General features: G+C 35.9%; 1 protein-coding gene across 3 annotated transcripts in view; it reads right to left on the bottom strand.

Annotated features, from left to right (window-relative positions):
• LOC6051796 (potassium voltage-gated channel protein Shaw) overlaps positions 1–23,641 on the bottom strand; it is a 261,314-nt gene that overhangs the window by 204,692 nt on the left and 32,981 nt on the right. For all 3 annotated transcript variants that reach the window (XR_005277836.1, XM_038258170.1, XM_038258172.1), the window contains exon 2: positions 14,126–14,881. The gene's annotated coding sequence lies outside the window, so the exon portion shown is untranslated. The remainder of the gene's footprint in view (positions 1–14,125; positions 14,882–23,641) is intronic.

Below are 23,641 nucleotides of genomic sequence, written 5' to 3'. Positions count from 1 at the left end.
CGGGCTTACATTGAGCTTTACATAAAGTTTGTACCAGTCTAACTAAATTGATAAAAAAAATAAGGCAGCAAATTATCAAATCAGTTACCTTAATTATATAACCAACTAACCTATGAAAAATTAAATAAAAAATAGGAAATTTTAATTACATGCAAAAAAATTAATAATCAAATCAATATTGTCATTTTTAAGATGCTTATTTTTTTGATGAAATTCGAATGCAGCGACCCTTACTAATTCAATATTGATATGTTGGTTCCTTAATTCCAAGTTCATTATTAAATTAAATAACATTCTCATAATAACTTCACCGTCATATTGGCCGCTATCTTGAATTTCATAAAAATAAAAAAAAATACGAGGATTACCTAATAATTTTGCATACTAAAATTTTTACGAAATACCGATTTTTTTTTAAATAACTGATGTTCAAAATTTGTAACAGGGGTATCAAATGAAAGGAAATTAACTATACATTTAAGAAATTTTAAGGTTACTGTTTTGTTTTGAAAATCATAAAATTTTCATAATTTGTAACATGGAAAACAAACGAAGCGAAATTCTCTTTGCATTTTCCCTTCATAAGAGTTTTTTTTTTTTGGAAAAATACTTAAATGTTCACAAAATACCCACCTCCGTGTACGCACGAGAGCAAGCAGCAGTCAAGTGCTCAGTGCTCCATCGTTTTTTTCGATTTTTTTCGCCGTGGTTTACCGTGATTAGCCGCGAGTTTGCTCCTGCAGCATGCCAAAGGCCGGCCGTGGCCGTGGCAGTTCGAGTGCGGCCTCGAAAAACCCGCGAAGTTCGTCTACCGGCCGTGTGCAAAAAGGTAAACAAACCAACGCCGTGTCGGCTGCCATCGCGCAGGGGAGCGTGAGAGCAGATGGAATCGATAAAAAGTTACTACATCCCGGGTATGTTCCGAGATCACCAGTGCGAACCCGTTCCGGTACTTCCGGTGCCACGACCAGTGGCACATCAACATCCGCCAACATCCCCATCAGGAACGAGTTCCAGATGCTGAGCGACGACGAAGAAAACAACAACACCGACGGTAGCAGCACTACCGACGACGACGACGACGATGATGGTCGTGCACGGAAAAAAGTGCCGACGTCAAAAAAGAACAATTCTCCAACGGAACGAAGACCACCTCCAATTTTTGTTTTGGACACGTTGGCGGACGATGTTGACGAGTTGCTGGAAGGCCTCGGATATTGTCTGAAAATCGGTAAGTCGGCAGTGCAAGTGATCACACTGAACAGAAAAGATTTTGACCTGGTGCTTGAAGAACTGAAGCGTAGCAACTTCAACTTCTACACATACGACCCAGAGAAGCCCCCTGTTAAGGTCGTCTTGCAGGGTTACCAAGACCGTCCGATCGCCGACATGAAGCGACACCTCTCGAACGCCGGAATAAAGCCACGGGAGATAAAAGTGCTCTCGCGAAAGACAACAGTCACAGGTACACACACCCTGTACCTGTTGTACTTCGACCGCGGCACCGTCAAGATCCAAGATCTGCGGCGGACTAAGACACTGGACGGTTTTTGGGTAAACTGGCGGTTTTACACCAAGAACCCGACAGACGTAGCGCAATGCCACCGTTGCCAGAAATTCGGCCACGGTTCGCGGAACTGCAACCTCCGGCCCCGCTGCGTGAAGTGCGGTGAATCACACCTCTCGGAGGCGTGCGCACTGCCACGAAAGGCGGACTTGGGCGAAAATGCAGAACAAACTAAGCCGCGCGTAAAGTGCGCGAACTGTGACGGCAACCATACCGGTAACTACCGCGGATGCGTCGCGCGCAAGGCTTACCTCGAGGAGCAGGAAAAGAGGAAGAAGAAAGCAGCAGCGTCCCACTCTCCTCAGCGAAGTACGAGCGCAGCCGCTCCTGCAGCTGGGCAGCGTACGGTTCCAGCGGAAAACCCAGCGATCCCTCCTGGATGGGGGCGTTCGTTTGCCAGCGTGGTCGCTGCCGGTAGTGGCGATGCGGCCCAGCAAGGAGTCACCGGGGAAGATCTCTTTACCCTGCCGGAGTTCTTTGCTCTCGCGGGAGAGATGATGACGCGGTTTCGGAGCTGCCGTAACAAGGCGGAGCAATTTCTGGCCCTCGGGGAGCTGATGATCAAGCACATCTATAATTGATATTATTTTTGTCTGTGATCTAGTTTTAAGCATTCTCTCTATCTATCCTTTTCTCATTGCACTTTCTGTAAGTTTTTTGAAAACTTTTTCTTACTCTTGTCTATTCCATAGTTATAAGTAATAATTTTTCGATTGAATTACGATGTAAATCACAGCTGAAAGGAACACCAAAACTCTGTTTTGTACCTAAATGAACTCATTGTAAATTGATTATTCACAAATAAAACCGAATTGAATTGAATTCACAAAATACCGTATTTTTTCAAAACTAAGAAACTTTTCCAAATATGTATCCAATAAGGGTATCAAACGAGGCGAAATTTGGCATGCTTGAAGCACATTCGTTAAAATTGTGTATGCTTCATATAAAGTTTTGCTTTGTTTGATGCCCATACATATTGCAAATTATATAAATTGCGAAAACTTACGATATTTTGTGAAAATGTTAGTGATTTACAAAAAAAAATTAAAAATAAAATGTATTCAAAATCTCGCTTCCCTAGCAAAATTTAAAAAATCGAGTATTTTCGAAAAAAAATAGACAGGATTTTGTGAAAATTTTAGAGTTTCATAAAAAAACTCAAAAAATCTAAAAATGTCCATCAAATTTCGCTTCGTTTGATACCCATGTTGCAAATCATGAAAATTTGAGAACTCTCGAAAAAATACAGTATGTTGTGAAAATTTTGGTGTTTAAAAAACTCTAATAATGTGTAAATGCTTAACAAATTTCGTTTCGTTAAGTATCCAGATTAGAGATTTTTAAAATTTGAGTATTTTGAAAAAAATCGGTATATTGTGCAATTTTTTGCATATTTCCAAAAAATACTCTAATAAAGTGAAAAATAATCATCATCAAATTTCGCATCATTTGATACCCATATTGCAAATCATAAAAATTTGAGTACTTTCGAAAAAGTACGGTGGAATTTTTGGTATTTTTCATAAAAAAAAACTCTAAAAATGTGAAAAAGTATAACAAATTACGCTTCCTTTGATACCCATATAGATTTTTTTTGAAATTTGAGTATTTTGAAAAATTAAGGTATTTTGTGAAAATTTTACTATTTAAAAAAAACTTTTCTTGAAGTGAAAAAGCATCATCACCAAATTTCGCTTCGTTTATTACACTTATTGCAAATTATAAAAAAATGAATAATTTCGAAAAATACGGTATTTTCTGAAAATTTTGGTACTTTCCAAAAAAACTCTTAAAATCTGAAAATGCATAACAAATTTCGCTTCGTTTGATACTTATATTGTTTTTTTTATTAAATTTGAGTAATTTAAAAAAAAATACGGTATTTTGTGAAATTTTAGTTTTTTTTCCAAAATAAAACTCTAATGAAGTGATAAAGCATCATCATTGAATTTCGCTTCATTTGATACCCATATTGCAAATCATGAAAGTTTGAGTACTTTTGAAAAAAAAAACGGAATTTTATGAACAATGTTGAGTATTTATTAGGATGAAACAAAAATGACATTTTAGCGGACATTCAGGGGTTTGTACCGGTGGGCATACTGAGCCTAAATCCCAAATATGAGCTTTATTGGACGTAACAGGAGGCGCTTTGCATTTGAATTTTAAATGAAATTTATTATTTATTTAATTTTTTGGCCACCTAACCGAAAGTCAGTTTTCTAGCTTTTTGTACAATTTTAACAAACACTTTAATTCTTTTGATTACTCGCTTACTTTTTCAAAAGGTCCTAATTACTTCGGTAATCCATGGCGCATTGGTTGTTTTAAAAATAAACATTAGATTATTTCTAAACAAGTAATAAATTGCGGTACAGATTAACCCAGTAAATAATTATTTTTAATAAAACGTCCCGTGCAAACAGTTAATGCATTTAATTCGCATTGTAGTTACACTTCTTAAAAAAAATCAATTGTTGTTTCACAATATTATGAACAATTTGGTTATGTAAACGATGGTATTTTTTTAAATATATGACAATTACTTTGCATTTTTTGTTCAATTCTTTTGTCAATTCAAAAACTGTGTTAACCCCAAATCACAAAAGCAAAACAAACGTGATTCAATAAGCCCCACGTTTGGAAGAAGCAAATTTAATGCTCCCCAGCGAAGAGTCGTTTGTCCCTTGAATTTATTCCACCCGCGACTGTCCCTCGTCGTACCCCTTAAGCTCGCCGTCGCCTTCCCTTATGGTATTTGAAGGGATAATACTGAAAAAAGAGTTGAATTTTTTAAACCGCCCAAAATTGAACGTTTTCGCGTTCTCCCTTGGTTCAATATCGTCTCAAAAAAGGTTCCTCCAGAATCGAAGTGATCTCGCGTATCACGTGCATCAATCGCCAAACTGGCTTGGAAAAAAAATAGGAGGATTTAGGGCACACATTTAGGTCGTAAAAAATCCTGATGCTGGTCCGACGACCGGTCGAAAATGCTCTGGGTAATTTTTATAGTCCACCCCGGCGCAGTTTCACGACCTCACGCGCACGAGGAAAAACTAATAACGGTCATAAATTCTGTGATCGAACGAAATTTATGTTCCACTTACGCACAAACACACACCGAGCGACTTGCACCGACCACATCAGTATTGATTAAACAGTAACGCACCCCCCTCCTTTGGGATCGCGAGATGTTGGCACTTTGGTCCCCTTCTTGCGTGGTGGGTGTAATATCGAGGGTCGCCATTTGGCCGCAATGGGACTTTTTACAGGATTTTCGTTTGAGGTCGTACCGGGATTTGTGTGGGAGCCAGTATGTTATGGTTCACAGTAATAACTCTAAATCTCACTGGCACAGGGGAGAAAAGGGCGGTGATTGACGACGCTTCTTTCCCGAAATTCAATTCGGAATCGATCAATCCCGTTTTCGGGAGGTGAAATATATATTATAGTGGGTGAGTTTGCTTCTTGAGTTTAACTGGAACAATTCAGAACAGTTAGCGCAAGTGGGTGTATTACTACCTAGAACTGATATAAATGGTCTTCCTGAAGAATTTATTGGCATTACCCAATCGTAATCAAACTGATTTCTTTAAATCATAAACTTTCAATTTAAGACTTCCTGACTTCCTGATCACAAACAAAACGGCTTTTAGTGCAGCCTAATTCTGACATGTTTTTAAATAAATAAGTAAAAGTTTTTGTATATTTTTCACCCCATTCATTCATGGCCAAATAGTTTAATATAACTTTTCGTTTTTGTTGATGATAATGTTTCTTTATTCGTGGTATAGGTGCTAAAGAGCTACAAAATCATAGTAAAGTCAAATGTGACATCTTTCTTTATGCGAATCCTTTCAAAATGCTGCAATGTTTGGAGGTAATGGTTTTTTTTATAATCTTAAGAATAAGTGTTCTTAATATATAGATTGTTGTTTCAGATTATGATAAGATGTCATAGATTTAAGCACGGTGGTCATATATTTTTCGTTTTTTCTTATCTTCAATAATCAACAAAAATAAAATAATTTTATGATTATGATCAAAGTTAAGAAAAACATAATTGCAAATTTGAATATGACATTTGCTCTGTTTAAATTTTTAAAATATTATTTTTTTGTTTCCAAATTTTTGTGAATTAACAAAAATAGTAATGGAAAAAAGTGTCACTCGCAAATAGTGTCCAGGGCATTCGTGTAAATACAATGTCCCAATCCAGAGGGTCCCGGAGTACCAAACCTTCTTAGCATGGTGCTCGCAACGAATACATCCAAAAATCTCGGAGCGTATGGTGGTGTGTCCCCACGCTTCTTCCTCCCCCGTCGATTCAGAATTGTGTAGTTGTTCGAACACTCAGTGCTCAAACTCAACCCAATTACGAGTCATCTCTGCGATACGGCTTTACGCAGTAGGCCTGGCCGCTTTAACGCTTGTGATGTATCAATGCATTCCGATGCAATGGCGCACTACAAGTTGGCCTGGCCGCTTTAACGTTTTGTGATGTTTCAAAGCAATTTATTGCATTGGGGCACTGCAAATGTTAATAAATGACAAGAAGAGTGCTAGGCGTCATCTAACCTAAGGCACTCTCCAGGATCCCTTCGAAAGATTGCCTGCGCTACGGTCTGATTAGATTAGATTAGATTAGATAAGATTAATGGAAAAAGTGTTACTCGAAAATCAACTATTCAGAAAACATAATTGAATGTTAAATTTTCATGGTTTCATGCAAATAAGGTGGTTTAAATAATTTTCTGGATTTAAAATTTTTGGAACACAGATCAGGAAATGACATAAACTCTCATCAATATTTTCCTAAAACCATGTGTTGTAAATTATTGACCGTATTATCACTTAAGAAATGTTCTTGCTTCACAAAGCGTTTTGCGTTTGTTGTCAAGCGTCCGAAAAAAATATTTTGAAAATTTTTAAATCAAGACTAACATTTAAAAAGGGTCAAACATTGAATATAACGCCCATTTAAAATGCTAGTCTCGATTGAAAAAAAATCAAAGTATTTTTTTCGAAATGATCTGAAAATTTCACGAATTTTTCATGGATTAAAATTGAAAATCGGACCATTATTTGCTGAGATATGGTCATCAGAAAACGGTGGGTTGTTTTGGTGCGATTAAGAAAACTTCAATTTTCGTGTTTCTTTTTCTTAAAGCGGCTCTATCTCAACAACCCGAGGTCCAATCTTCAATGTCTCTTAGACAATTTTGTAGCAAATTTTCTGAACTTCTCAAAAAAATATTTTTTGAAATGGTCACTTATGGTCACTATTTTTAAAAATTGAAAAACTGCAAATATTTCGCTAAAATCAAACTTTCGGTGGCTTTATCTTGAATACGGAGCCCTTTATCAAAAAATCTGTAAAGTACTCTTCGATTGCAAATTCAATTTTGCATTAAAAAATAATGTCAAACTTGTTTTTGCATGAAACTTCGATTTTTTACAAAAATCACTATTTTTTCAAAAATTCATAACTCGGCGGCAGATTTTTTAACCATGTTTCTCCATGGCTCAAAAGTTGCGGATTTTTGTCCCCTAAAATATATCAAAAAATCTCGAAAATCAAAAAAAATATGTATTTTGGGAACTCAATTTGTGAAGTGAAAAAAAAAGTTGATAAAAAAATGCATTTTTTTTCCGTGTATCTATTTTTTTCTCAAAAGTCCTCAACAATACCTACAACTTTGCCGAACACACCAAATTGATCAGAAAATTCACTCAAAAGTTACAGCTGTTTGAATATTTACATATCATTTTTGTATGGACAGCAGCCAAAATTGTATGGAGACTTGTATGGGTGAACCAATAACACAAAATATTTTTTTTGACCATAGGGAAGGCCCCCACCAAGTTTGAGCCAAATCAAAAAATACAAATAAAATTCATTTCCGGTTTCGGTAAAGGATTGCTCATGCTTTCACTTAGAATGTATTTTTTGAAAATGTTGTAAGATTTAAATTATAAATTATCAAAAATTCTCAAAATACCATTTTTTTGGAAAGTACTCAAATTTTCATAAATTGCAATATGGGTATCAATCGAAACGAAATTTTGTATGCTTTTCCACTGTTTTGTAGTTTTTTTTTAATGTTTGAGTGAAGCATGCAAAATTTTGCATGCTTCACTCATACATTAAAATTTTATTTGATTTAATTTGAATGATATGGCAAATTATGAAAACTTAGGCATATTCAAAATTTAGCGATATTTTTCCAATTGAAACTTTAATAGTGATTCACAAAAAAAATTAAAAAGGCATTAATAATTTGGTTTGTTTTAATTTGCAAAATTTCTGAATTTAAAAAAAAACTATAAAAAAGGGTGAAAAGCATACAATATTGCACTTTGTTTGACATCTTGTTTTTTGCAAATTGTGGAAATTTGAGTAATTTCTAGAAAGAACGGTATTTTTCGAATAATTTTAAGTATTTATGCATTTAAACTGACTACATATTCAAAAAATATATTCTTGGTGATGGCATTGGAAATTAAACATGATTTGGTTGAATTCAGTATGTTTTAAAAAGACTCTTAAAAGAATTATCGAAAAAAATAACGATAGGACCACCGTTATCGTTATCGAGCTACGATAAGTTTATCGTAAACGACCTTGGTTGTGATATTTATAAGATATTAGACTATTTTTAAGTTAAAAATAGTTTTTTATTTCAATTTATTCGAAATAGCTTGATTTTCTCAATGAAAAGGATTTTAAATCGTAAAATGAGTTACAGTTTAAGATTATATGGAAAAAATACCAAGTAAAAACTAAAATAAATATAAATAACAAGCCACTGCCTCAACAAGTCAATGAAAAATGTGTTTCAAAATGCATTTAAACTAGTTAAAGTGTTTTGCAATAATTAGTTTTTGACGAAAACAAAACTTTTTGTGATTTTTTTTGCCGTACTGTACATCAATTTTTTTAAAAAGAAAATCAATATATTTTTCAATAAACTCAACCTTGCTAAGAATTATTCAAAACGCAGGATTCCAGCTGATTGCACTTGAATTTCCAATTACATTATAAAAGTTGTCGAAAAGCAAAACCTATCTGAATTACAAGTTTAGTTGAAAAAATACATTTAATTTTAAGTTTTTCAAATGACATCTGAACATTGCAAATCGAACCTAGCGCAAAACAATGCCGAATCTAGCGCAAAACAATGCCTCTTTATAACCTCTGTTAAATATTAAACGAGTTAGAAAAGTAAAGCAAAATATATTTGTTTTGTTCTAATTATAAATTACAGGGTGACCACTCAAATCCCATTTTCAAATTCCCGACTTTTTCCAAACTTTTCCAGAAAGCTCAAATAGTTCGCATTTCTTATCAAAAGAATGATTTCAAAAAAAAAAAACTTTGTATAAGAAAAGTCAATATTAACCACCGATAAAAAAAATTAAATGAATTTAAAAATAATCCAAATATAGGCATTTTTTGAAAAAACAGAAACTAAACAACAATTGAAAAAAACTTCACAAATGGAACTTCATTATTATGATTCAAAGTAGAAACACAAACAAATAGTCTTTGAAAAAAATATCGAAAGTTCAAGAATACTTCTAACATTCATGTTATTTTTTAAATTGGCAAAAGTATAGTTTTTGATACTTGTTTCAACTGGAAATGACAAAAAGTTAAAGATAACTGAATTTAAAATCTCGTTTCTATTTTTTTAAAAACTTCATCATCATTTTAAATAAAAGAATGATTAAAACATAATTGCTGAAATTATTCATTCAAAGGATTTAGAAAAATGTCAAGAAATTCTCTTTTTAATTTTGTAATTTTTGATATTGTTTTTTTTTTAAATCAATGTTAATTTATCTAGTGGTCAGTATTTATCTGTTTTTTTTTTTTCAATGAACATTCAGTTAGATATGATTTTATGTTTTACCACTTATTTTAAGCAAAATGTTTAAAAACACAATTTTTTTAAACAGTTTTGCAATAACTTTAAATTTCTTGGATTATTTTTTCTGCAATTTCAATATTTTCTTTATGTTTTCGTAAAAAAGTTTTTAAATTTTGGATTTTATTCGATATTTAAGTTTTCCGAAAACTGAAAATCAAACTTTATGTATAGTAGTATTTTAACCATACTCACAAAAAATGTTTAACGGCAACATTAAAAAAACATATCTTAATTACTTAAAGAATTTAGTTAAACAATTAAAATTATTTACAAAAAAACCATTGCCATACTCAAGTTGGAATCTGTTTTCAAATATTCAATCTATGTGACAAAATGAAATAGAATCATAACTTTAAGCTGGCCATTAGGCTCTATTTTTATATTAGTTTTTCATTAACTTTACCTCTTGTATGATAAACAAAAATTTATAGAGATCATATGATTCATGAAAAATATTATGAAGATCTGTGTCAAAGACTCCAATATTAATTAAGATTTTGAATGTCTTAAACAGCTTTTCCATACTCAAATATATTGAAATAGTGAAAAGAACCTTTAATTTAAAGTAAGTTATTAAAGCAGAATTGAGTGAATTGTACAAAATATTACAAAATTATTCAAGAGTTAAAAAAATAATTTTCAATCAAGCATGCTTATAATTCCCGCCTTTTCCCGACTTTTTGACAAAAACTCATAAATTCCCGACTTTTTCCCGATTTTTGGCGGATTTTGGCGAATTCCCGACTTTTTCCCGACTTTCCCGATTTCCCGACTTGAGTGGCCACCCTGTTATAAACCAAGAACTTTGCTAAACTCGATAAAAAAAATCCTTTTGGAGATAAAAAAATTAAAAATTAAAATATGCCAATCTTGTATGATCAGCCCGCAAAATTTTATGAAGCCTTGTGTGGACAAATAAATGCAAGAATGCATGGACAATGTTTCACCCAATCCAAAAACACAAAGTAAAAAGTCTCGATTTTTTTTTTTGCAAAACTCACCTCAGATCATATCCGGATAGCCTCAGGAAGGTTCAGGGACCAGTCTACCGATGTGTGGTGATGTTCTGGGTCTTCTGTAGAGTCCCGGGAGTTACGGTCAATGGGGTTATCACCGTAGCTCGACAGAGGTCGGTGGTTTTTGACCTCAGATCATATCCAGATAGCCTCAGGGAGGTTCAGGGACTAGTCTACCGATATGTGGTGATGTTCTGGGTCTCCTGTAGAGTCCCGGGAGGTACGACCGATGGGTCTACCGCCGTAACACGGCAGAGGTCAGTGGTTTTTTACCACAGATCATATCCGGATAGCCTCAGGGAGGTTCAGGGACTAGTCTACCGGTATGTGGTGATGTTCTGGGTCTTCTGTAGAGTCCCGGTAGTTACGACCGATGGGTCTACCGCCGTAACACGGCAGAGGTCGGTGGTTTTTGACCTCAGATCATATCCAGATAGCCTCAGGAAGGTTCAGGGACTAGTCTACCGATATGTGGAAATGTTCTGGGTCTTCTGTAGAGTCCCGGGAGGTACGACCAATGGGTCTACCGCCGTAACACAGCAGAGGTCGGTGGTTTTGACCTCAGATCATATCCAGATAGCCTCAGGGAGGTTCAGGGACTAGTCTACCGATATGTGGTGATGTTCTGGGTCTCCTGTAGAGTCCCGGGAGGTACGACCGATGGGTCTACCGCCGTAACACGGCAGAGGTCAGTGGTTTTTTACCACAGATCATATCCGGATAGCCTCAGGGAGGTTCAGGGACTAGTCCACCGGTATGTGGTGATGTTCTGGGTCTTCTGTAGAGTCCCGGTAGTTACGACCGATGGGTCTACCGCCGTAACATGGCAGAGGTCGGTGGTTTTTGACCTCAGATCATATCCAGATAGCCTCAGGAAGGTTCAGGGACTAGTCTACCGATATGTGGAAATGTTCTGGGTCTTCTGTAGAGTCCCGGGAGGTACGACCAATGGGTCTACCGCCGTAACACAGCAGAGGTCGGTGGTTTTGACCTCAGATCATATCCAGATAGCCTCAGGGAGGTTCAGGGACTAGTCTACCGATATGTGGTGATGTTCTGGGTCTCCTGTAGAGTCCCGGGAGTCACGGCCGATGACTCTACCACCGCAACAAGATAGAGGTCGTAGGTTTTCGACCTCAGTTTATATTCGGATAGCCTCAGATAGGTTAAGGGACTAGTCTACCGATTTGTGGTAATGTGCTGGGTCTTCTGTAGAGTCCCAGGAGTAACGGCCGATGGCTCTACCACCGCAACAAGATAGAGGTCGGAAGTTTTTGACCTCAGATCATATTCAGATAGCCTCAGGGTGGTTCAGGGACTAGTCTACCGATGTGTGGTAATTTTCTGGGTCTTCTGTAGAGTCCTGGGAGCTACGGTCAATGGGTCTACAGCTGTAACACGGCAGAGGTCGGTAGATTTTGACCTCAGATCATACCCAGATAACCTCAGGGAGATTCAGTAACTATAGTCTACCGATATGTGGTAATGTGCTGGTTCTTCTGTAGAGTCCCGGGAGCTACGGCCGATTGGTCTACCGCCGTAACAAGGCAAGGGGTCCCTGAGTCCCTGAACCTCCCTGAGGCTATCCGGATATGATCTGAGGTCTAAAACCACCGACCTCTGCCGTGCTACGGCGGTAGACCCATCGAACGTACCTCCCGGGATCTTACAAAAGACCTATCACATCGGTAGACTAGTCCCTGAACCTCCCTGAGGCTATCCGTATATGATCTGAGGTAAAAACCACCGACCTCTGTCGAGCTACGGTGATAACCCCATTGACCGTAACTCCCGGGACTCTACAGAAGACCCAGAACATCACCACACATCGGTAGACTGGTCCCTGAACCTTCCTGAGGCTATCCGGATATGATCTGAGGTCAAAATCCACCGACTTCTGCCTTGTTACGGCGGTAGACCCATTGACCGTAGCTCCCGGGACTCTACAGAAGACCCAGCACATTACCACAAATCGGTAGACTAGTCCCTGAACCTCCCTGAGGCTATCTGGATATGATCTGAGGTCAAAAACCACCGACCTCTGCAGTGTTATGGCGGTAGACCCATCGGTCGTAGCTCCCGGGACTCTACATGAGACCCAGAACATCACCACATATCGGTAGGCTAGTCCCTGAAGCTCCCTGAGGCTATCTGGATATGATCTGAGGTCAAAAACCACCGACCTCTGCCGTGTTACGGCGGTAGACCCATCGGTCGTAACTACCGGGACTCTACAGAAGACCCAGAACATCACCACATACCGGTAGACTAGTCCCTGAACCTCCCTGAGGCTATCCGGATATGATCTGTGGTCAAAAACCACCGACCTCTGCCGTGTTACGGCGGTAGACCCATCGTTCGTAACTACCGGGACTCTACAGAAGACCCAGAACATCACCACATACCGGTAGACTAGTCCCTGAACCTCCCTGAGGCTATCTGGATGTTATCTAAGGTCAAAAACCATCGACCTCTGACTTGTTACGGCGGTAGATCCTTCAGGCGTAGCTCCCGGGACTCCACAGAAGACCCAGAACATTTCCACATATCGGTAGACTAGTCCCTGAACCTCCCTGAGGCTATCTGGATATGATCTGAGGTCAAAAACCACCGACCTCTGCCGTGTTACGGCGGTAGACCCATCGGTCGTACCTCCCGGGACTCTACAGAAGACCCAGAACATCACCACATATCGGTAGACTAGTCCCTGAACCTCCCTGAGGTTATCCGATATGATCTGTGGTCAAAACCACAGTCAAATCGCCTACCTCATACTTGTACGGCGTTGAACACATAGGCCTTAACTTGACGAAGTTTCGGATGATCTAGAACATCGTAAACCATGTAAATTTGGTGTAGCTGTATAGCTGACTTCATAACGATTCCAAAACACTATAAATTTGTATAGTTTAGTTGATTTTTTTATAAAAATATAGCCCATGTCTCCCATATAGCCAAAATCCCATAAGCCCTGTACCTCGCATATGCGTGCTTCGCATAAGAAACCCCCATATGAGGTGCATATGCGAGGTTTAACTGTACTCTGAAGTATTCAAAAATATATATTTATTTTCTGCGATCAAAACTTTAATTGCAACGCTTCTTAAAAAAACACCAGCTCTGCCAGCAATCAGGACGATACACTTTAACCCATGATTGAGTTTAAAGGTCATAACAAACGCACTTTCATACGAAAACAAACCACCACCGCAGTAATTGAGTCCTCACTTAGGGGGGAACACCTGACCATCACAAAAGTTGATTACTCGTTCAAACGAAAAAAAAAAAAAACTCTCCAAAGCAACACCCCAAAAATCAAGTTATTATTAGGTACGGTTCAGCACACTTGACCAAACTTAATTACCCCAATCCCCCGAACAAATCCAAGCCCACGTGAGCAGTCCCAGAGCGGTCATCTGCAGTGGCTCGTGTGACAGCTTTCTTTTGCTTTTTCGGCACTCGGTTGACCGCATCATTGAGAAATTGAGCCTTCCAATAAACTCACGATACATTATGAAGCAGAAAACATTTTCCTGCCTTCCGCCCATAATTCATTGTTTGTCCCCCCCCCCCTCCTTCTTCAAACCAACTCACTCAGAACTTACCTCTTTCGTTACTTTGTTGCAGCAGGGTTTTTTTCCTCCCCGGTCTCAAATTGAAGCAAAATCGATCGATGACTTTTCTTCACTCCTCGTCGTCGGCAAAACTTCACTTTCACTTGTGTGTTGTGTGCCCCCTCGATATATATTTATTTTCCCACCATAAACACTGGGAGCTTTTCCAGCCTGAAAGACACAGCCACACAAACACGCTCTCTCTCTCTAGCACAAGAAATACCAAGAAACTTCAAGAAGAGAAAGTTTTCCCTTCGGCAATGGTTTTTCCTCCTCTCTTTTCTTTTTTTCTTTTTCACCCCCTCCCCACACACTGTGGTACACACTCTCGCCTTGATTGAACTTTTTCCTCTGCTGGTTGCCGCTTTTCCCACACACTTGGACAGCGGCGCAGGGATTTTCGTCGGCGAAAAACTCCGAAAACTTTCTTCGTTCAATTCCAATAAAATCAAATTTTTCTTCGCGACACGTTACCAAACATCGGAGTTCACTTCTAGCAAGGATTTTGTGTTATTGTTTCACGTTTCTATTTGTTGTTTTGCCTCCAGGAGCAACTTTTCCTCGATTTTCCCTGTTTATTATCGGATTATTGATTCCAAACTGTTGCGCTCACCTTTGCGCTCTCTCCGGAATCTGGTCGCCAGAATTAGTGGAAATGCATTTTCCGCCCACTCGACCACCAATTTAATAATGGAAATTTGTCCTCCCTTCCGCGGTTGGGCTGGCCAGTTGTTTAAACTCGCTTTCCTGAAAGAGAGAGAGAGATAAAAAAAGATAACTGGTTAGTACCGTTCGACTAGTGCAACTAGAAAGCGCAACACAGTTCGCGAGAAATGAAATGTGAGGTTAGGGTTTCGAGGTAAAAAAAAACACATGCACTGGATACTAAAACTCAGTTTAGTAAAAAAAAAGTCATGATTCGAAAATAAAAATAATAACCAGCAAGCAAAATCAAAATAAAATTGATATTTGACAAAAAAAAAAATAATTTGAAGAAAGCAACTGACTGTACTTTTCAGCGAGCCAACTAGCGACCAGCCAGGCGTGTTTGTTTATGCTGTTTGCGAGAGATGTTTTTGAGGTGGGTGGGAGTGACCAAAGAGGACGGAAGAGGCTGGGAAAGTGGTGGCAAGTTGGTGTTTGATCTAATGAGATTAAACATGCATCCAGCACGGTGCTGCTGGCTGCCCTGCACGCCAGGCCAAATGGTGATGATGATGCTGCTGCTGGTTGGTGGAGATTTGCGCTCTTTTGCGCGAAATTGTGGAAAATTGGTGGAAGGGTTGTGAGCCGATATATTTTTATTTTTTTTCATTATATGTAGAATCATTACATAAAGACGAAAAAATCCAATTATAACTTGAATAATTCTATTTGTTTCAACTAATCATATTTTTCATCACAAAATGTTTGATGTTTATTTGCATCGCAATTTTAAGTGCTAACTATAAATGCATGTTCCCGAATTCAAAAATATAAAAAAATCTTATTTATGCACCTACTTTTTCATTTTTAACTAAAGCTATTTCAACATGAATACAGATAAAAATATGTCAAAGATATTAAATTTCAGGGGTTACTGATATTTTTCACAAGCTACCCATGTCTTCTTAAACATAAAACCATAAAAAATTAACATATTTCAAAAACTAGCTAATATTTTTTAAAGAACTACTCACGCTAAAAAGAGAATTCGAAACTAAATTGGAAACCAAATTTTTAAATACGTACAGCACTATTCATGTTGAAAGGAATCCAAAAACTCAATGGAATTGTTTTCTTGAAATTTGTTTCCAAAATACTGCTTTTGTTAAAAAAAAAAAAATGAAAAAAACTCGAAAAATATTTAAAATCCAATTTAATTTCAAAAAAACAAGGCATGTTTAAAAATAAATGAAAAAAACTCATAGGAATTCAATTATTTTATCAATTGATTTCCTAAAACTTGCTCATGTTTAAAAAAATATAAAATTCATGGATTTTTTAATCAATTTTCAAATAAGTCGCCATTTTTGAAAACAGTTAAAAAAATCGATGGATTTTATTAAAACGACCTTTTTTTCAAAAGAAACTAATCCTTTTCAGAAGCATTCAAATACCACAAGAAATTTTTTTTTGAAAAATATGTAATTTTTTAAGAACTATATGTAATTTTTTAAGAACTATATGTATCGAAAAAATGCAATTACCAACAAAAAACTGGTAATATTGTAAAAAGTGCAAAAACTGTCTACAATTCATAAATTCATTTTTTGAATATTTCCTTGAACCATAAAATTTGCTGCTTTATTCAAAGGTTCATTTTCAGTAGTTTTGTTCATTCTGCATAGTTTATGCTGGTACAAATTTTATTTAAAGTTTTTGTCTATACCGGTATTGCTATTCAAAGCTATACCAAGAAAAAATCTCTGATAACCATGCAAAATGAAAATTATACATTTATCACTAAATTTTCTAAAAACTCGATATTTTTTAAATGACTTTTCATCACCAAAAGTTTTATAATTTATTATAATCATTGATTGTAATACGTTTTAAGATGATATGAAGGCATAATTTGTGCAAAAGTGTAAGATGTTACAATATCTGGTACAAGAGTAATAAATATGTGATTTATAGGGCAAAAACTTAAATTTTTAATCATATTTTAAAGAAATTAAATTTGCTATAAAAAATTAAGGGTAATTAAATAAAATTGAAAAAAAAACTCATTTTTCTAAACATTTCAATATGGCGATGATGTATCTCACCAAATAACAGTCCGATCAAAAATATGAAAAAAAAGAAAGCTGTAGAAAATTTTCTCAACCACTTAATAATAACAAATAATGTGAAAATTATCCACTTTATTTGAAAATTTATAGTGTTGTTTTGGAATGTTATTTTTTAAATTTGATAAAATTATATTTAACAATGTTCAAATTTGTTTTCAATTCTACATTTTTCCTTAAAATCAGGTCTCCAATAAAGTTATCTGGTTGAATCGGGACACATGGGGTGAATTGGGACAGCTGTTATAACAATGTTGCAGCCTAATATTTTGATATATTGTGTGGTTTGGCGTAGACCAGATTCAGGGCAACAAAATTTATGCATGCATTTCCAAATTTGAAGCATTTAACTGCTCTAAAACGTGCTGTCCCTATTCAGACTGTAGTCCCTAATCGCCCCAGATGACGGTACCATATTTTGCTGCATCAAAAACTCGCTTCTTTCATAGTTTTTTTTAAAATAAAATAAAAGATAAGCCAATATATTGTTCAAAAGTGTTCATTATTCCCTCAAACAATCAGTTGATTTTTACTGTAAAGAGCGCTCATTTTTCCATTTGCATTTTTTTCTTTGCAATTCCGTTTTTTTAATACTATAAAATAACATGTTTTGATATTCTATAGCGATGAATGGCCTACTTTTCATCAGTAAAAATAACAGTGCTGAAATGTTCATAACAAATAACGCGAAATTTTAAAATGATTTTTTTGCTATTTCGTCGGGAAACTACTTACTTTTCCTGTCATTCCTAAACGACGAAAAAGCCTACTTTTCTGTATCAAAAATACCAGAATCGAATAGAAACACTTTTCAAAATAAATGCTGAAAAGTTCTACTTTTCAGCACTGAAATGGGTGCTGAAAAGTTGAACTTTTCAGCACTTGTTTGGAAAAGTAACTTTTTTCATTTTTTTTTATTTAAACGATTTATTGACAAAATACATGAAAATTTGAATTAAAATATCACTCAATGGGTGTTTTTCGGAATTGCAAAAAATGTTGTATGGAACTCTTTGCAAAACATGATTTTTTCAGCACTCTTCGTATTTATCCAACTCGGTAAACCTCGTTGGATAAATGTACGACTCGTGCTGAAAAAATCCTCTTTTTACAACTTGTTGCATAAACTACTATTTTAGCTTTAAATGAAAAAAATAACCCTTCTGGATTATTTCAGATTCGAAAAATACATTAAATTTTCCATAGAAGATAGGTTCCAAAAAAATGTACAGTGGAGTTACGGAAAACGTCGGAAATATTGAAACTATTTTTGTATTTTTTTTTTCGATTAAAAATACGTTTTTTCGAAATTCTAAGTAAGCCATCAAATTGGGCGTCTAATTTCACACAAAAGGTTCTTTGATAACAAATTTCCATGTCATCACCATTTCAGGTAGCAAATTATTGAAAAATTCGTCTTTTTTCGAATGTTCAAAAGTGAAAGTGGTCGTACCGCCCCTCCGTCACGAGATATCAAAAAATGGAGCTCGTATTCTTAATCAGGATCAAAAATACCTTTAACCTGGGCAGACGGTTATAACAAAATTCATGCCATTTCAATAACAAATACTGTTAAAATATCAGAAAGTGTTATCGAAACTTCTTGAAAAATCAGTTTTTGCATAAGGGTTTAATAACAGTTTATGTTATCAAAACAAAATTTGTTATTGGTCTGATATTTGTTGCTAGCCCAAACAACTTGGGAATAACAGATTTTGTTATGGAAGAATATCTCCAAATATTATTGGGTTGATCGGATTAGTTGTTAAAATAACAAAAAATAATAACAGAGATTTGTTCGAAGAATAACTAAAACTGTTATAAGTCTGTTATTACAATAACAATCCAATAACATAAAAATCATAACGACGAATAACAAATCTTGTTATAAATAACATAAAATGTTATAAACCCAGTATTATCAAATATCAAAAAATGTTATTCCCACGTTATTTCCGTCTGGTCGGGAAGGACTAAGTTTTTCGCAAATCGAAGAGGGGTCGGAGTATTTTTTTCGATTTCGTGAGAGTTGGCGGAGAATCAGAGGAATAATTGAAAACTTTATGGTCAAGAATGTTTTTTATTATCGCTGTTTTGAAGGAATATACATTCAATACTGTCTCAGTCAAGATTTGTTACTTTCCATAACAAAAGCATCCCCCATTCTTTGATTTACGACGCATTTGCCTGCTTTCCTTCGTCATGAATCTCTGCTTTATTACCACTTTGTTTTGAATTTTACTGCAGTTTGCGACAAATTTCTCAAAGCCTTGCTGATGGATCATAAATATGCCTTTTCTCAACTCAAGAAGGCCTTCAACCTTGTCGATTGTGCTCAAGGTTCAATCGATATTTTAATTAACGCCTGACTTTATGTCTTTTAGTGTTTTATCTTTCAATTATTTTAAAAGTTTATGCGTGTTCTAAAATTGGAGCATGAACTGAATATTTGTTTTAACTCCATATAGGTCACAATACCAATAATTTCAGATGAATTTATCAAAAAGAGAAGTTTCTTAAGTTGGAATCTAAGGCGAGAATGACGCCAAATTAAAAAGATCGGCTTCGAGCTCTTCCCTTGCCGCTGGGTGTTATTCCATGTAGAAGGTTTCACCGTCTCGATGACCACTGGCTGCAGTAGGACCGAATCCGAACAAACAAGACTTGGCCATCAGTGGCCCAGCAAAGGCAAGCAGCTCGGCGCAGCGTCATAAACTAATTTCCCCGTGAAAGTGTACAACGAGGAAAACGAGCAAATTTTAGCGCCCCTCCTCCAGCGGGAAGGTGTTTGGCGTGGAAGTGGTGGGTGAAAGAAAATTGAAAATATCAACAGGCCGCGGGTTTTCATTAGGGACAAGTATCATAGATATTGATATTGTACCGTTTGAAGGTATTATTAATATGATGATACGGGAGTTTCCTTTTCCAATCTTTTTTTTTTATATTAAAAGTTTTTGCTTTATTTTTAGTAAAGCCATTTGACTAGTTGCTAACAAATACTTTTGTGAAATGTTCAAACTGAATTAAAAGGCAAACAATTTAATTTTGTATATTTGCTTAATGTAGGCGTTTATATCTAATGTTTTGCTTCTCACAATGCTAACCAAGGTTATTTGAGCCCCCAAAAGACTCATAAACCCAGTACCAGCAGATTCGTCCATAAATATGACAGTACCGAAGGGACTTACAAGGTAAGCCGAAGAAAAATGCGTGAGATGAAGCAAAAACTGCGTGCGCGTAAACTTTTCCCGACGATAAATAAGTAACTTTGGAAAGAGAAAACTTTGGCTTGAACAAGTTTTTTTTGCGAAAAAAAATATGGTAATATTTTTATTTGATTCGATTTTGTTTCAAAAAAAATTGTTTTTTTAACATTACAAATCGGACCGATTGTTGCCAAGCTATCGTCGGTTGATGAGTGCTGAAAAAAAAACAAGTTTTTAAACGAGTTTATAAATTATGAAACAATGCTGAAAAGTAAGTGCTGAATAGTTCTCTATTCAGCATCTATTTCAGTGCTGAAAAGTTGAACTTTTCCGCATTTGTATTGAAATGTCTTTCTGTTTGATTCTGTTATTTTTGGTAGAGAAAAGTAGGCTGTTTCGTTGTTCGATAATGACATAAAAATTTTGTAGTTTCACTACTGAATTGCAAAATAATAGTTTTTGCAATTCCGTCGTGAAACTACTTATTTTTTCTGTCATTCTTGAACGGCAAAATAGCCTTTTTTTCTGTACCAAAAATAACAGAATCGAATAGCAACACTTTTCAGCACTTGTTTCGAAAAGTAACACTTTTCAACATTTTTTTGATTTAAACGATTTATTGACAAAATACATGAAAATTTGACAAAAAATTTCAATAAGTGTGTGTTTTTTGGAATTGCAAAAAATGTTGTTTGGAACTCGTTGCAAAACTTGATTATTTCAGCCCTCTTCGTATCTATCCAACTCGGTGAACCTCGTTGGATAAATGTACGACTCGTGCTGAAAAAATCCTCATTTATGCAACTTGTTGCATAAAATACTATTATGCAACAAGTTGCAAAAAGAAGACTTTTCCAGTACAAGTCGAGTTGGATAAATATGATGAGTGCTGAAACAATCAAGTTTTAAGTTCTATTCAACATTTTATGCAATTCAGAAAAACACCCTTTGAATATAATTTTAAGTCACTTAAGTTACTTATTTTAAGTTCATTTCAGTGCTGGAAAGTAGAACATTTCAGCACTTGTATCGAAAAATATCACTTTTCGAAACTTTTATTTTTAGTAGAGAAAAGTTGGCCTTTTCATCAAACAAAAATGATGGAAAAGTAATTAATTTCATAACGAAATTGAAAAAATAGAGTTTTTGGCGGAATTGCAAAAAAGAACTCGCTGAAAACCTTTTTTTTCAGAACTCGTCGTAGGGGAACAGCATCTAATTCCAGCGTGCCTCTAATGTTGGCAGGTCAGAACTTTGACATTCAATTAAATCTAATTAAAAGCGGTTTCAACTGAAATCGAGTGATAAATAGCTCAATGAGAAGTGAGCAAGCAAGTTTCTATAAATTTTTTTTGCAAAATTAGTTGTTTTAAAAGTAAAAATCAGCAAATTGGATGGAGTTAGGAGTGAGTTCTTAACCTGCCAAACATACGAGAATTTCCACTATTTGCCTCGTTTTATAAATGTACGGCTCTAGCTAAAAAATCTTCTTTTTGCAATTTGTTGCATAAATTATAGTTTTTATTGCATTTTTTTACAAATAAAACGAATTTAGAATATTTTCAAGTACATTTTTATCATTCATAATTTTGCTGTCAAAAATTATATCTCCTTTTGTCCATGACTCTGTAGGGGCCATTTATAATTCATATACCAGGATTCTAGTAACCAGGACCGAAAGTCAAAAACATTAAATAAAATTAATATTTATTAAAAAATGTAACGTCATGAAAAATGTAAAGCAATTTTTAAATCCAAGAATTTAATCAGTTAGAATAGCCCTTCCATGAGAAGAATGTTTCCAAATTCAAGTAAATTCCCAAGTAACATTTTTTTCCAGGAGTTCTACAAGTGCTCTTCAAGATAGCTACAGCATAGCAGTTTGGACCGCGGTAGGATAAAATTCTCTTCAAAACTTCTTCAGGAGTTTGGAAGAGTACTTGAAGAGAGTTTTATCCTACCGCGGTCCAAACTGCTATGCTGTAGCTATCTTGAAGAGCTCTTGTAGAACTCCTGGAAAAAAATGTTACTTGGGTTGACATAAGATAGAGGATTAATCAGTTACCAGACAATCATTTTGTTGGGTTACTTGACATAAGATTACCAATTTCAATTTGAAAAATAAAGTCATTGGTAGAATTAATCTATTTGATTTTTTTATCATTAAATTATTAAAAATATGCAACCTAAATTTTTTTTTCAAATTATTTCAAGTACCTTTGAATGCAAAAACAAAATATTTAATTATTTAATTTTGAGAAATTTCTGTACAAAAATATGAAAAGGCTCAGCAAAATATAAAAAATAAATATGCTAATCTCAAAGAAAAGATCAATCTTTTTTTTGCAAAATTAGAAACACACAGAATAAAATCGAACCAACAAAGTTTTCAAAATTTCTCCTTCCCTCTCCAGCGCAAAAACGACAGCATCTTAATCGTTCTCCCAAGTCGGCCCTTGTGATTGGTGTGGTCTCGTTCCCGGCATACGGTAAGTTGCAACTAACGGCCTCTGACGGTGATGGCCACGGCCACACCAACAACAACAACAACTTGCCACGGCCAATGACGGCGACCGCAACTAAGCCAAAACTTGTACTTGTAGCAGCCAGCAGATTCGGAAAGATGAATAAATAAACAGCAGCAGCGTCGTGTGGCGGTGAATTGGGCGGAAAAACGACCCCACTGGGTGGTGGAGGGGGAGGTTGCGCCAGATTATACCATCGGGAGATGAGAAATTTGTGGGTGTGGAAGAAAGGGCGTCAGTGATTTGTGGCTGGCAATGATGATGCCGACCACGTCACCAATGTTCATCATTGCCGCGGTTTTTCGGAATCTCGCGGAACGTTACGTTGGGTGGTTGGGTGTGCGAGAGTGATTTTCCGAAGTTTTTCCACGTACACACTCGAAAATGACTCTGGAAGTGATGAAGTGTTGATTTCTGGCGGTGATGAGTTACAGTTGCCACGAGAGGAAGAAGATCAACACGTGTGTGAGTGCGTGTGCTTCACCGGTGACGTCACTCACAGACTAACAAGTAGATAATAAGTCAAAATTTTAAAAGTCAAGGGAAGCGCGAAAAGAGTTTTGTTTATCCAGCAGCTGTAGCGAGTAAAGGCAACATTAGTCAGATTTGGTAGGGGGAGTTTGGTGAAACCGAAATCTTTGTTTGTTTAGACTTATTTTTGGAACATAATAAAATGTGTGAGTTTATTAATGAGCTCTTCGTAAAAAGAGTCGTGGGTAAGAGGGGTTCACAAAAAAGAAACGAAATTGGTCTGTTTGTTTTGTGTTTTGTTGCTCGGGACCAGCGTAACATTTATTGTATGTGGGCGCAATAAATGTAATTGAACGGGGAAATATGGGTAAGCCGTGGGTGGGTGGTAATTTATCGGACAAGTGTTCGCTGTAGGTCAGGGCAAATTATTTGGACTATTTTGAGAAATGAAAGGAAATTCTCAAGTATTCAGTATCAACAATAATTTTTAAGTTTGTTAGCCAGTTTACATTGTAATGTGAGTTTTGATCATAC

Source organism: Culex quinquefasciatus, chromosome 2 (genome assembly GCF_015732765.1).
Source record: "Culex quinquefasciatus strain JHB chromosome 2, VPISU_Cqui_1.0_pri_paternal, whole genome shotgun sequence".
In the NCBI taxonomy this organism is placed as follows: Eukaryota; Metazoa; Arthropoda; class Insecta; order Diptera; family Culicidae; genus Culex; species Culex quinquefasciatus.
This window is presented reverse-complemented; position numbering and strand designations above follow the sequence as displayed.